Here is a 15803-nt window from a genome sequence, read left to right as displayed (position 1 = left end):
AACAAACATCATTTTAGATATTTTAAACAAAATATGTGGAATAATTATAAAACAAAATTATACTCTAGGTTTTTCATATAATTCCCATAACAAGCAAATCTTGAAATTTAGAGAAGTTACTGACTCTCGGGCAACCATTGAATCTATTTTGATATAGGAATAATGTTCCCATCATCCCTGGTCACCAAGAAACACTACAATGCATTCCACAACCTTTGTAATCAGGGATTAGTGCTGTAAAATGGGAAGATTACCCTTTTCTTAATTTTTGTAAGTCTCAAAAGTCTTCTGTTAGAGAAATATTCAGATTTTTAGTTACAATGGAATCTGGGAAGTAGAGTTTTAATTTCCTAAACTCTCCAAATAAGTGATGTATTGGTATTTGAGAGAGATCATTGAAGTGTCTTGTATTAGCTATTAGAGATATGTAGAACCTTGAGAATTGAGGGTTTGGAATAATTCTTGAGATAGGAATCTTGCCTATGACAATACTAAATAATAATTATAGTTGGAATTGATCCTTTTATAAAGTTATATTTGATAAAACAGTAGGAAAATCAGGACCTATTCAATATTAATTACCAATCTTTGGAGAAATTCTTCTCATATCATTCTAAAATTCCATCTGTGAAAATTCTTTGATTCACTTGGTCATCTTAATTTTAATTACTGTAATTTTTATTAAGATTGTAATAGTCATGGATGATACATTCCAAAACCTCCAGTAGATGCCTGTTGTATATATTATGTTTTTTCCTATACATACATATCTATGATAAGTTTAATTTATAAATTAGGCACAGTAGGAGATTATCAACAATAGCTACTAACAAAATAGAAAAAACTATAACAATATTCTGTAATAAAAGTTATGTGAATGTGGTCTCTCTCAAAATATCTTCTTGTACTATACTCACCCTTCCTGTGATCTTGTGAGATGATACATTACCTACGTGGTAAGATGAAGTGAGCTGGAAGTTTTCATTTAATATTTTTATATTGTGGTTAATCACGTGGAACTGAAACTGGGCAAAGCAAAACCGGAGATAAAGGGGGAAGATTGTATCGTAAGAGCATCCTAATTGCTCTACCTGCTTCGGTTGCTCCCCTGCGATCAGTTCTGCAGATTAATTATTTCTTTCAAGATCCTAAAATTCCCCAATGGAAGAAGGTCAAAATACTATAATATCCAACTAATCTTACATCTTTGATCCTAACCTAATACACTTCAATCAAATCTATTAGTTTATCTACGTTTCTCCACAAAATTTTTGTAGATTGTGCCTGGAATTCTCCCCTAACCAAAGGCTAAATTTTTTTATTTCTGCCTGGCATCTGTATCCTTACTTCAGCAATGTTACCCATTTTTCAGACCAGCCAAAACATATACTTAATTATGAATTATTTTCTAATTCCTCCAGACAGATGGCCTTCCACCTCCTCCACATTCTGATTCGGTGGGATGTTTTCACACAGCATTTCTAAAGTGTCTTCAAGGCAAAAACAGCATAGTACCGATATTTTTATTTCCACCAACCAGCATTTAGCCTGATACACACTGACTACTTTAATACATTGCTTTAATAAAAGTATATAAACATAAGAATAAATAAAAGGATACATAATTTAACTGTCACATTACAAGTTTTAAGTAGTCTATTTTTGAATATTAGCATACAGGCCAATGTCGTGCTTTCCATTTCTACATTTCAGCAAGGTTGAAGTTCCAATTTCTAAAGTGTATATTAAAAGTTCTAATTGTCAATTCTGCTTGATTTAGATTTCAACTTAATAAAAAATAGCAATACCATGACTGTGGGGTTACAATCAACCTAGCCACATCAGAAATACCAATAAGGTACATTTAAAATACTATAGAGGGAATTGCTTTTGAATTATGCTATTTCAAAGCAGTAGGTAATGACTATGAAATTAAGCAATTGATTGACATTGAAGATCATTTCTCTCATGTATCTCTTCTCACTACTATCAGGAATGAAAGTTATAGAATTTCTTATTTAAAGAAAGACAAATACCATACGTTCTCACCTTTAACAAGAACCTAAACAACAAAACAGAGAAACAAGCAAAATATAACCAAAGACACTGAAATAGAAAACAGGCTGACAGTGACCAGAGGGGAGAGGGGAAGGAATTTCAGGGGGAAAGAGGAAGGGTTTACAGGAACAAATATAAAGGACAATGGACAAAAACTAGGGGGTGGTGGAAATGGGAGGGAGGTGGGGAGGGATAGGAGAGTGGACTGGGATGGGAGTAAAGGACAGAAAACTGTACTTGAACAATGACTAAAAGAAAATTAAAAAAATAAAAAATAAAGAAATTTTAATAAATGAAAAATGAACACACACTAAAAAATATATGCCCAAGAACTTACTTGGCAGTACTTACTATTTATTTTTAACCTCAGAAATGAGTCTTTATGCTATACACACCCTTGGTGGCTTTACATCATGTTAAACGAGGCCATAAAGAAAGAAAGTGCCTATCTCGGAAGCCTATAAACTAGTGCCAGCAGGTCCTACAGAAGCACCGACTCTAAACATATAAAACTAGAAAACTTGGACTTCATGAAGAATTGGACTGCAACGAACAATCTATGTTAGAAATGGTCAGTCATACTAGTAAGTTGAATATTCAGAACTGAAGTCCCAATTAAACAATTTGTATCATTATCTTTAAAAAATCATTATCTCGCCCTGGCTGGCATAGCTCAGTGGATTGAGTGCGGGCTGCGAACCAAAGCATTGCAGGTTCGATTCCCAGTCAGAGTACATGCCTGGGTTGCAGGCCATGACCCCCAGCAACCACACATTGATGTTTCTCTCTCTCTCTCCCTCCCTTCCCTCTCTAAAAATAAATTTTAAAAAAATCTTTGAAAATCATTATCTCTTTTTACTTATTTACCTATTGTTTGGATTTTGCTAAATAACAGTTTTTAAATAGAAGAATAAGTGAGCCATATACATGAACTAAATATGATAAATTTATAATAATAAAAAATTCAATTTGGGATGATTCAGAAAAATTTACTCAATAGAGAATGATAGCTATACTATTTTAAAGATAAAATCATTACTTTCCAAGTATAAGATGAACATATGCCAATTATTTGATTTGACCTTTTATTTTTTTACTGTTGTTCAAGTACAGTTGTCTCCATTTTCACCCCACCTTTTAATTAATAAAGGAAACTAGATATTAAAAGCTAATTCAGAGGAGAACCCAAGGAACAGACTCATACACTGGCAATCACACATGCTGAAATGAATAGTTTAATAAACACAAAATTGTTTTCTTCCATGGTGATTGGTATGGAATTGCATCAATTGTCCCTCTACCATTAAAAAAAGATGTGTCTCTTAGGTTGCACCAGCTTCCTGATGGGAGGAGACTTTTATGAACAGGTAGCATTTCATTGTGTTAATGTACCACAGCTTTTTTATCCACTCATCTACTGATTAATAACTACCCCAGTTAGAAGGTGAAATTAGGATGAACTATGTATGTGAAAAATAGTGCTGTTATCATGTATCATATTATCATTTATTTTGAGAACATGTATGCAGTGGGTTGTGTCTGTGTGCCTATGTAAAAGGGAGAGATTTATTTCTGTCTTTGCAATTTATTAGTGGTTCACCTGTGCTGTATGTTGCATTCTAGTTAATGCTTATTAAAAATAAAATTGAACCTTGAACACACTATGCATCATATACTAAGATTGGCTCAAAATGGTTCACATATTTAAATATTGAAGTATGCATTACAAAAAATAATGGAAATAAATCTTTGTGATCTTCAATAGGCAGAGATTTCTTAGGTATGACACCAAACACATAACCCAAAAAGAAAAAAATTGTGGTAAACAGAACATCATCAAAATTAAATCTACTTTTTGAAAGTAACCATGAGAAAATGAAAGATAAGCAACAGACAAGGAGAAATATTTAAGTTGTTACTCTGACAAATAGTTTTTACCTAGAGTATGTAAAGACTCTCTAATAGAAAATGCATATCTTTGAGCTTAAGCTGATATAAATACATGATTGGATGTTTGTTGTAAATAAGTAGGAGAGAACAGGCAGATCTTCATGCAAATGAATCACAAATAATTCATGTCAACACCATCCCCTCACGCAGGTGTGAAGCATAATTCTGCACTTCTTAACTAGTGGGCTGTGCATAATGATTTTGTTTTAAAGAGCACTGTATAGAAAGGAGGGGAAGTGTAACTTCACCGTGAGAGAAACCTGATAAACACTACCTCAGTCAAGTGGTGAGGGATGACATGAAGTCATGGTGACTGAATATGCTCCCAATATGTTAGTAAAGTGAAGTTAATTCTCTGGCTTTCCTCCCCCAAATGTAAAAACCAGTATAATCATGAGGGGGAAAAAAATCACACAAATCCCAATAGAGCCATCCAATAAGGTACCCAACTGGTCCTCTTTAATATACTCAATGCCATAAAAAATAAAGTTAATATTGTAATCTATACCTGAAATTTGCTAAGATGATAGATCTTAAGTGTTATTACAATACAAAAAAAGGAAAAAAACAAATAGTAACTGTGAGGTGATAGATATGTTAATTCGTTTGAATATAGTGAATATCTCACAATATGTAAATATATCAATTTATCAAGTTGTACACTTTGAATATTCACGATCTTTGATTGTCAATTATACCTCAGTAAAGTTGGGTTAATAGTCATCATTGACAGAAAAAAAGAAACAAGGGGAGTCTGAGTAACTCCTAGAGCCATGAACAGCTTAAGTTTAGTGGTATCCTGGACAGGAATTTGGAGGAAAATAGAATATTACATAAAAACAAAGGAAATCTTAATAAAGTTTGAACTTTAATAAGTTTGAACTTTAGATTGTGGTAATGACTTCATTAATTTATTAACTGTGGTAAGATGTTGGTAATAGGACAATAAGGTGTGAAAGACATAACAGCCTTCGCAATTTTTTTTTTTGTATTTCTAAATCTATTTATTTATTTATTTTTACCATCTCTCTCTTTTTTTTTAATTGTCAATCAAGGACAGTTGTCTCCATTTTCTCCCCACCACTCTCCCCACAGCCATCCCCACATCCCGCCCTCAATCCTACCTGCCTTTGGCTTTGTCCATGTGTCCTTTATACATGTTCCTGACAACCCTTTCCACTCTTCCCCCATTATCCCTTCCCACCTCCCCTCTGGTTACTGTCAATTGGTTCTTAATTGCAATGTCTCCAGTTATATTTTGCTTGCTTGTTTGTTTTGTCAATTAGATTCCATCTATTGACATGGATGATTCCATCTATTGAGGTGAGATCATATAGTATTTGTCTTTTATTACCTGGCTTATTTCACTTAGCATAATGCTCTCCAGATCCATCCATGCTGTCCCAAAGGGTACGAGCTCCTTCTTTCTGCTAAGTAGTATTACATTGTGTAAATGTACCATAATTTTTGATCCACTCGCTTACTGATGGGCACTTAGTTTGCTTCCAGTGCTTGGCTATTATAAATTGTGCTTCTATGAACATTGGGGTGCATAGGTTCTTTTGAATTGGTGTTTTAGGGTACTTAGGGTATAGTTGAACAGTGGAATTGGCAGGTCAAAATGCTGTTCCATTTTTAGTTTTCTGAGGAAATTCCATACTATTTTCCACAGTGGCTGCAACAGTCTGCATTCCCACCAACAGTGCACTAGGGTTCCCTTTTTTCCACAACCTTACCAGCACTTGTTGTTTGTTGATTTGGTTATGATGGCCATTCTGACCAGTGTGAAGTGGTATCTCATTGTGGTTTTAATTCGCATCTCTCTGATGCCTGGTGATGCTGAGCATCCTTTCATATATCTTTGTGCCCTCTGTATGTCCTCCTTGGAGAAGAGTCTGTTCAGGTCCTTTGCCCATTTTTTAATTGTTTTTTTTTTGTCTTCCTGGAGTGGAGCCATGTGAGTTTGATAACCACTGCAATTTTGAAAAGAAGAACAAAGTAGGAGCGATCACAGTACCTGATATAAAATTATATCATAAGGCCACTGTAATCAAAACAGCCTGGTACTGGCATAAGAATAGACACATAGATCAATGCAACAGAATAGAGAGCCTAGAAACAAACCCAAGTCCCTGTGGTCAATTAATATTTGATAAAGGGGGCACAAGCATAAAATGGAGTAAAAATAGCCTCCTCAACAAATGGCGTTGGGAGATCTGGACTGCTACATATAAAATATGAAACTCAACCACCAACTTACACAATATACAAAAACAAATTAAAGATGGATAAAAGACTTAAATACAAGTCCATAAAAGTCCTAGAGGAGAACATAGGGAGGAAAATCTCAGGTATTCCACACTGCAATATTTTCACTGATATGTCCTCTAGAGCAAGGGACAAAAAAAGAAAGAATAAACAGTGGGACCTCCCTTTACCCTGCACAGAAAAAGAAAATATCAGCAAAATGAAAAGGGAACCAACTGTATGGGAAAATATATTTGCAAACAGTATCTCAGACATGAGTTTAAATCTACTTTTAAGGGCGTTTTATACCTTTTCCATATGATAGTGAAACTATTTTTAAAGGTATTTATATACCTTCACATGATCCAAACATTCTTCTCCTAGGTAACTCACCCAATACAAAAGAAAGCATATATTTATAAAAATTGTACACCCATTTTTAGCAGTTTTATTTGAAATGGACAAAAAATGAAAAGTACATGAATGTCCATCAGTGAGTGAATGGATATATAAAGTGTGTACATCCATGAAATGCAATACAACTGAGCTACATGAAGGAATACACTCTGAATACTTGCAACAATATGAATAAAACTTAAAAATTATGCTGAATGAGTTTATAAAAATATATTACATATGTATGATTCTAATTTGGGGGAATTCTATAAAATGCAAACTAATCTGTAGCGACAAAGCTAATTTGTAGATGCCAGAACACTGTAGGTAGGGAAGGAATAAGAATGTATTGCAAAAGAGTACATGGAAATTTCAGGATGTAATAAATACATTGCTTGTGTTAATGGTTTTACAGATTTATGGATATGTAAAACCTTATCAAACTATCCCATTTAAATATGTGAAATTTATTGTATTTTGATTATACCCCTAATAAGTCTATAAAAAGTGGAAGTGAAGAGCTGATAAAACTCAAAGTCAGGGCTGAAAATATAATTCTGTAAATAACTGATAATTTCATCTCGACTAATAATTGCTTAAACTTTTGTTCCCCCAAAGTTTTACTTACTGTGTGCTGTTGTACCTAGATTAAAAGGTCTATATTTACCTCCTTGTTTGGACCAACATTTTTATTGAAATGACTACATAAAGGATTGATTTCCCCAAACATATTTGTGAAATAACTGGCAATAACATTTTCCCATTTACCAAACACAGTCATATCTTTCCAAGGAAACTTAAAGTATATCAACACTCATCATTTCTCTGAAATTATTACAGTTGTAATTTCTTCTACTAAGACATTTTACTTTCTTGTTAAAATACAAAGATATTATTTGAGAGAATGCACCCATTAAATTATCAGCAACCATTAGAAGAAATAGTTTAATTAGCTCAACAGTCTCCCTTTACCCTTGAATAAATGAGGCAGAATTGGTGGTGTTGGAGCTGGTAGTCAGGACAAGAAGAAATTGATTTAGGGGAATAAACTCACCCTAAGGCAAGTGGGAGGCATCAGAGACCCAGATTACTAGAGAGGGAAGGAAAGAATGAGGAACTAGTTACAATCTTACCTAAAACACTACTGTCTTTGGTCTTAAATCGATTGTGATGTGTAAGTATATTTACACATTTAGTGAATTTTATGTTTGGTCTTTTAATAATTATACATTTTCTTTAAACAATACAAATTTTAAACATCTGAGAGCATAGTTGTCATTTCATACCTGTAAAGTTTACACTGGTGATGTTTATTTTTGATCTCCTACCTATAAATGTAAATGTTATAGTTGCCAGGCTGGAAATATTCTGGCTATTTTATATTATGGAGCTAAAATAATCCTTTTGTGGCATTTTTGATTTGAGGCAATATCATCATTCTTTCAGTCAGTATATTTATGGATTGTCTATTCTGCTCCAGGACTAGTGTAATGATGGGGAAATCAATTTAAAACACAATGTTTCTATGTTACCCAATATTTGATTTAGGAATGCCAATCACAATTCATACCTGAATCACAAAATAACCTTATAATATGTTTTTACTAACATGTGATACAAGTTTTCACTTTTGATTGTATTTTGAATCAATTTAAGATTTGATAGTGACAAATTTAGTTTCTGACCACATAATCAACAAAAAACTGACAGAAGCACTAAGGAATAAAGCTTTCTAGCAAAGGAAATGTATAATTCCTAGAGGTAAAGATGATTGCATAATAGGTTCCAGTTTAATTTTTTAATACCTCAACCTTCTGCTCTTAATCTGGGATGGAAAATTGTTTTGAAAAGCCTAAGGAATTATTGGAGGAAGTGATTGGCATATCATTATTTAATAACACGTAACTGTCTTGGAGACAGCTACTGCCAAATGTGAATATATTTCCAGTCAGATTTTCTCAGATAGACAGGAATCTCTGAAATCAACCAGATCATATAAATTTTAGATGACAGTAGAGTTTATTTTAAATTAAGATTCTTTAAAAACTTCCCAAATGTTTATTTATCATATCTTGTGTCAGTTTCAGTGAGCAGCTTCATTAATATATAATGGAATAAGTTGAATCACTTAAGGCAGCATTTTTCATTTAAAGAAAAGGAAGAAACAATCTGTGTCGCTGTTGCCAATACAAGGCAAACTGTGGGACGCAGCCCGTCAGCGTAGGCCTGGACAACAAAGACGGGAGGGGGACTAGGGGCAACTACACTGAAGAGTCCGTGTACACACATGCGTCTACAGATATGCATACGTGTGGATGGATGTGTATCTTAACATCGTGAGGACAAATCCAAATTAAAAATAAGATATTTTCTTCTCCCTGGTGAAATAAGGAGATTTGTCTCCCCTGTCCTCCTTTTTGGGGAGCATTTACATTAGAGAACTTGTAATTATAAGTACTTCCTTCTCTCAGAAACCTATATAAATCCCCTTGAAAACTAAACAAGCATTTTGTCACTCTATAACCCAGGAATGTCTTTCTCAAGGCCTGAGAATCTTCCCTTTGAATGTAAACATCTTTACATGTAAATATCCAAACATCTTTACATTAAGATAATGGGAGACAGAACCACCGCCTCCCAGTTTCCGTGGTGAGGCAGGAGCCTAACAATGAGCACCCTGCTTCGAATCGTGAAACTGACGCTGGTCATGAAAAAAATGGGAACTTTGTTTCTCCTCTGGATAAAGTCAATTGGCTAACACAGATGGTCAGGACAATTACCAGATAAATTTAGGTTGAACTCTGTGTGACACAAGGTGCTTTAAAGTCTTCTTATGTGAAGATTCCTTATTGTTTATCTTGAGAACGTAATGGGTTGTACTTGCTCCACGATAGAAAGAGTCGGATTTCTGTCTTAGCAGTCTTATAAGTGTTTCGCTTGTGATGTGCATCACGTTCAAGTTCAGCGATTGTTACACAATCATTGTATTTTCTTCTTCTACTACCTGCATGGGAAGAGCACTAAGTTCACAACATTTTTGTTTTTAAATATATTTTCCCATTAATATGCATATATATAATTACTGTATGTATGTACACGCATATGTATGCTTCTGCCCAAAATTTCATTGGAATATCATGATGACAAAATATAACCATTTTTATCTCCTTAAGTTTGAAAGATTCTGATGAAATTGTCAGAGAAATCTAGCAAAAGTTTACTTTTCCTTCACAAACCCTGATTAAGAACTACATAAAAAATTACAAAACTAAATATATAAACTAATCAATGTGGTTTTAAAAGTATATAATAAGTGTATAATTAGAAATGTTCATTGCTACGTGTGCTCATTCAGAGCTATATAATGTTTAGTCTGATGGTAGAGTTTTAAGATATCAAAAGGCAGATCTGAAAACAGAGCTGCAAAATTAGGTGGGCTATTTCTCTCTGAGGTGATTCTGTTCTTTTCACAATTTAGTAAACACTGTCATAATTTAACATGCATCAACAGCTATATTTTTAAAAAAATCTTGTTATTCAACAACTTGTATATTCATCCTGAACAAGACAATGACCATGGCGTATTTACTACTCATTGCACTGACTTTCTCATCTCCATTTTAATTTACTTTTAGTTTTATCCTTAAAAATAAGTAAAATTTTGTCTTATAATCAAGTATTTTATAGTTGAGTATTATTTTCTTTATTAATCAGTAATCAGATTGCATACTCAATGTATTTCGTTTCATTCCAACTTTCCCCGTGTTGAAACAGACCATTACTAGTCACGATTAATTTATTCTTTCTCTGTGTTGCTTGCACATGCTCTATTTGTTGTCTTTGCTCTCAAGCCTACTGTATCAACTATTAATATAACTACTTCTGCTTTCTTTTGGTGGTTTTACATAATATAACTTTCCATCACATTCCTTTAAACTACCTCTATCATAGTATTTTGACCGAATTTCTTTTTGTAGTTTTCAGTGATTTAAATAGTTTTTCTTGGTGCTGCATTATGTAAATGTAACTTATCACAATCTGAAGGCATTGATGTTTTACTAGACTGAACAAAGTATACAATGTCCAAACTTAGCTTCCTTTATGTCCCTTTACCTTCCTCACTTATCATATAATTGCCTTAAATGTTTACATTAATTGAGAATTATAGCAGACAGTATTGTCAGTTTTGCTTTAATCATCAAACATAATTTAGAAAATTTTAAAGAAGAATAATGTCTATATTTACCAGTCTTTTTACTGTTCCTGTTCTTTCTCCATTGCTTATATTCTAGGATTCTTCTGTGATTAAAGAACTTCCTTTAGCCATTCCTTTAGGCTACATCTGCTGACAAATTCAGTTAGTTTTTATTCATCTCCACGATGTACAGAATCTGTTCTGACAGTTCTTTTCTTTCAGCAGTTAAAGCACGTAGTGCCACTTCATTCTGGCCTCCATGGTTTCCTATGTGAATTCCACTGTGTTTCTACTTGGTTCTGGATTAAGTAGCAAAATCACAGCTGCTTTTGAGGTATTTCTTTGGCTTTCATTTTACCAGCTGTGACTATGATACGTCTTGCAGTGAATTTTACTGTGTTTATACTATTTAAGGTTTATTTAGCTTCTTTGATCTGTAGATTTGCATCTTTTGCCAATCTTAGGAAATTTGACTTCTTTATTTCTTCAAGTACTTTTTCAACTTCAACCTCTTTCTCTTGTCTTTGCTGGACTCCAATAAAAATAAGAGTTAGATTTTATACTTTTCACAGGTCCCTGAGGCTCTGTTCATTTTTTTAAAAAAATCAATTTCCAGAATCTTTTTTCGGATTGGGTAATCAATTGTTCTATTTTCTGGTTCACTGATTTGTTCCTCTCTATGATTTATTCTGCTATTTAAGTTAATATTGAATTTCTGGGTATTATACATTTTAGTTCTAAAATATCAATTTGGTTCTTTTTTATCCACTGACAGTATTTTTTTGCTGAAACTTTTTACTTTTAATTTGTTTCAAGTATGTTCATATTTGCTTATTGAAGCATTTTATGTTTGTGGCTTTAAAGTTTTTGTTAGGTAAATTCTAACATCTGTGTATCAAGGATTGGGTCTCTTTTATTCAAGTTTCAAATTCCCCTTTTTTTTTTTTAGTAATGTGGGTAATTTTTTACACTGTGATTATTATAAGACTCTGGAGTTTTTTCAAGTTCTGTGGTTAATCGGGTTTTTTTAAACACTGTTCTAACAGGGAAGGGTAGAAGGATAAAAGCCCAGGTTTCTCACTCTGACAGCTATGAGGGTGAGCAGCTTCTTAGTGCTGCTGTGCTGGGCAACGGTGGGAGTTCTGGATCTTCCCTATACCTCGGCAGACATTAGCCTGACTGGTAAGGACAGGGGTGCCTTGTTACTACTTTTCTTATGGCCTTTACTGACACCGTGAAGACCTAGTTGCTGCTTGGTGGTGGGGAAAATTCTAACTCTGCAATAGGCCTCCTCTGAAACCAACTCTGCAGGCAAATAAGTAGAGGTGCTCTCCTTACTGCTGGTGGCAATAAAAACCTATGTTCTCCACATGGTATCAACTGATAAAGGGGGAAGGAAGTTGTTATTGCCACTGGGAATGAAAATCCCAACTTCCTATTGGATCTTCTCTGACATTGCCCCAGTGGGATGTAGGTGACTCATGACAGCTCAGCAAAGTCCAAGTCCAAGTTTCCCAGTTGGCTTTCGCTGGCATTGGTGGAGTAGGGACATGTTTGGAAGGTATAGCAAAGTTGTAGTCTAATTTTTTTCTGTCTTGCTACGTTGTTTCTTTCCTGATCTTTTGGCTAGACAGAAAATGTTTTTTTATTGGGGCTTTTTGTGTGTTTTTGTCTGTGTGTCTGTGTGCATTGGTGTTTCTGGTCTGCCAACTTCTTTAGGTTTAAGCCTGGGATTTATGAGGTAAAATGGAAAATTGAGAAACTCACTGTTGTGTTGTTTCTTGGACCACAAGGTTCTTAGCTGTTATCTCTTCCATTCAACGTTCATAGCCTTATTATTAATGTTTTATATGTAATATACAGGGTTATTATTTAGTTGTATTTAGTGTGAAGAATAGGGAAACATGTTGAAGTTGACTCTGCTTTTCTGTTGAGGAAGTTGATTGTGCTCTTTTTTACCAGAATTCTTATAGTGTTTGTGTGGTTATATAAACTGGAAATTACTACAATGCATTTGGCATTTACACCCAATATAAGCTTTTCATAAACTTCAGACTCCTTTGTGTATATGCATATACATGTATCCTCCTGTATGTGCTTATGAGAAATAGAATTCAAATTTATGAGCAAATGACTTGTAATCATCTAAGGGATATTAGAGTCACCTAGAAAACTTATTTTTCTTGACTATCAGTGCACTACTACTAAACTTTCAGCTTCAGATTGAAGTGATATCTGAAGAAATGTCTTTTTAATTAGTATTTCTTTTGTATTGGGAATTTGGATCATTGAGTGAACTTTTATTTTAATCTATGTTCAAGCTTGTTCTATTCTTTTTTTCCTTTTGACACAGCTGACATACCAGTTACAGTGTAGAAACTATGTAAAAGGGACTTGTCAGCTAATTGGATGCTTCAGTTGGTACAAGGTTATTCTCATTTCTTTTTTCAAGAATCAATATATGGTTTATGATGCTTTTAATAGGTGGCAAATAAACTGAATGAGATTTTATATTATTATAAGGTTATGGTATTTTCAATATTTTATCCCAGAAAATGTCATTGATTATGGCTTCGAGTTATAACTCAAATAAAGACAAGTGTTTCCTGGATTATTTTAAAATTTACTTAAAAAATAAACATACGAACAATCTTTGAGTAAAACTCGCTCTCCAAAAGTGACATGCTTGTGCAGTGAGCCAAGGGTTTTCTCATTCAATCACTAATTCATTTAAAAAGACAATTACTGAGCACCAGGTATACACTCACCATTAAGTTAAACATGGACAAACTGTTGGAAATTATGAAGTATGAGGAGAACTTCTCACTGTTTAAATATGCAAAGGGAGCCATGACATCTTAAACAAAATGGGGACTACCACCCACCTAATCACTGGCATTTAGTCTTTATATCCTTATGTTAAGGATGTGCAAAAATAGCACAAACATGCTTGTTATCATAAAGTTAAATTATGCTCTGAAAGATGAAATTAGACCATATTTTATGCTTGCCAACCTTCTCATTTAATGGAACTGATGTATTCTGGTATTCACTATTTGCATGATTTTATAATGAAACTTAAAGTGCTGTAATTGACTTTGTAGGCAAACGATTTTAAAATAACATTAAGTGTGTTAGATATTTTAGGATGCAATAAAATATGCATCCTAAATATGGTCTGATTTAATAACATGTGTTTATTGGCCATTTTTTATATTTCAACCATTTTCCTAAATGTCGTAAATATATCATCTCACTTAATTCTTACAAAATCTTATAATACTGGACCACAATTGTCTGTCTTACAGAAACTAAATCAAGTTTTTATAGTTTAAGTAACTTTCCCAATGTAAAATGGCTACTTAGTATTCAAACAAACAAACAAAAAAACCATCTCTATCCCGTGCTTGTCATGTCCCAGAGTTTAGGTTTTAAAAACCATAATACCGCCTAAGTACCAACCCAAAAGAATTAACACAGGACTTCTTAAAGGCGATTTTAAAGTATTCACTTTAAAATGGGAAAATGAAGTTCTGGGGTATTAGACATAGTTATCGTTTGTCCTTCAGCACAGGTTAGAGTCTAATTTACCATGGGTCATGTAAAATATCTTGAAATAAAAACCAACCTAGAGCTATAAAATAAAAAGTGACCTTTAAAATTCAATATTACAGACAAACAACTTTTGCCTCTGGAGGCTGTTGAAGGACAAAATACGGATAGGAAAGTTCACTTTCAACTTCCTAGTATTCATATTACTTTTTCTAGTCAGGCCGCAACAGCCAGTAGAATTAAGGCCTTTGACATGCTGCAGTTAGAATGCGTTTTCTGCATATCTGAGGCTTCGGGAAACTACCCAAACATCTATACTTTGGAACAAATACACAGAAAGCAGCGGCTTCTAACAGTGGTGTCACCATGAAGAGGGTCAGTAGGAGATGGCCTAAAATATTCTCTGTCTATTCCTCCTGCAATTCTTCTACCCTCTATGCAAAGCCAGGCAAAACAAAGCACTGAGTTTCAAGAATAAACCCTTACATTACAAGAAGTCTAGATGGAATAACTACTGAGAGCAGGGTAATTAGAACACAGAGAAGAAGCTGCCGCCTACACTTAGAATCCTAATTTAATTAGTGCAGCTAATGTCGTTTCCCAAAGAACCACTAAGATCACTTAACAAAGGAACAAATGTATAATGCATGTGTGTTATCTCAGCATACTGTGGCAAGATTGCCGGATTTTCTTGTTCAAATTCTGTCATAGTATTTGATCATTTGATAATTATTGTTCATGCAAAATTTAGGCATTTATCTTAAAAATTTTAGTTTCAGGAAGTCTGGGGTGAGTCCCAGGAATGAACATCTTCAACAAACAAAATAGCTAATTCTTATGCAGATGTTAGAGAGTCACGCTTTGAGAGCTGGGAATAGACAAATAACTTTTCTGTGGTTAAGTGAAGCCAGATAAAAGTGCAGCTTTTGATTTTTAAAAATTGGAGGGCAGGGCTGAGCGAGGGTTGGGCTGGGTGAGGGCGGGGCTGGGTGAGGGTGGGGAAAGGGAGAAGAAACAGAAACCTCTATTACAGCATAAACAATAAAAGTAAACTAAAAAATAAAAACTTTAGACTATTTTGGCAATTAGATAATATTTTATATCATAGTCATAAAATCCCATCTAGAAACCATTGGTACTTTCACCAAAACAATCACCTTATGTACCTCTTGTGCACCCCCCACTGGGGACATGGCCTGCATCCTAGGCATGTGCCTGACTGGGAATCAAACCAGTGACCCCGTGGTTAGCAGGCCAGTGCCCAATCCCCAATCCACTGAGCCATACTAGCCAGGATGAGTTTTATTTTATATTTTTATTTTTTATTGATTTTATTGGGGTGACACTGGTTAACAAAATTGTACGGGTGTCAGGTGTACAATTCTACAACACATCATCTGTACGC

Source organism: Phyllostomus discolor, chromosome 3 (assembly GCF_004126475.2).
Source record: "Phyllostomus discolor isolate MPI-MPIP mPhyDis1 chromosome 3, mPhyDis1.pri.v3, whole genome shotgun sequence".
Classification (NCBI taxonomy): Eukaryota; Metazoa; Chordata; class Mammalia; order Chiroptera; family Phyllostomidae; genus Phyllostomus; species Phyllostomus discolor.
This window is presented reverse-complemented; position numbering follows the sequence as displayed.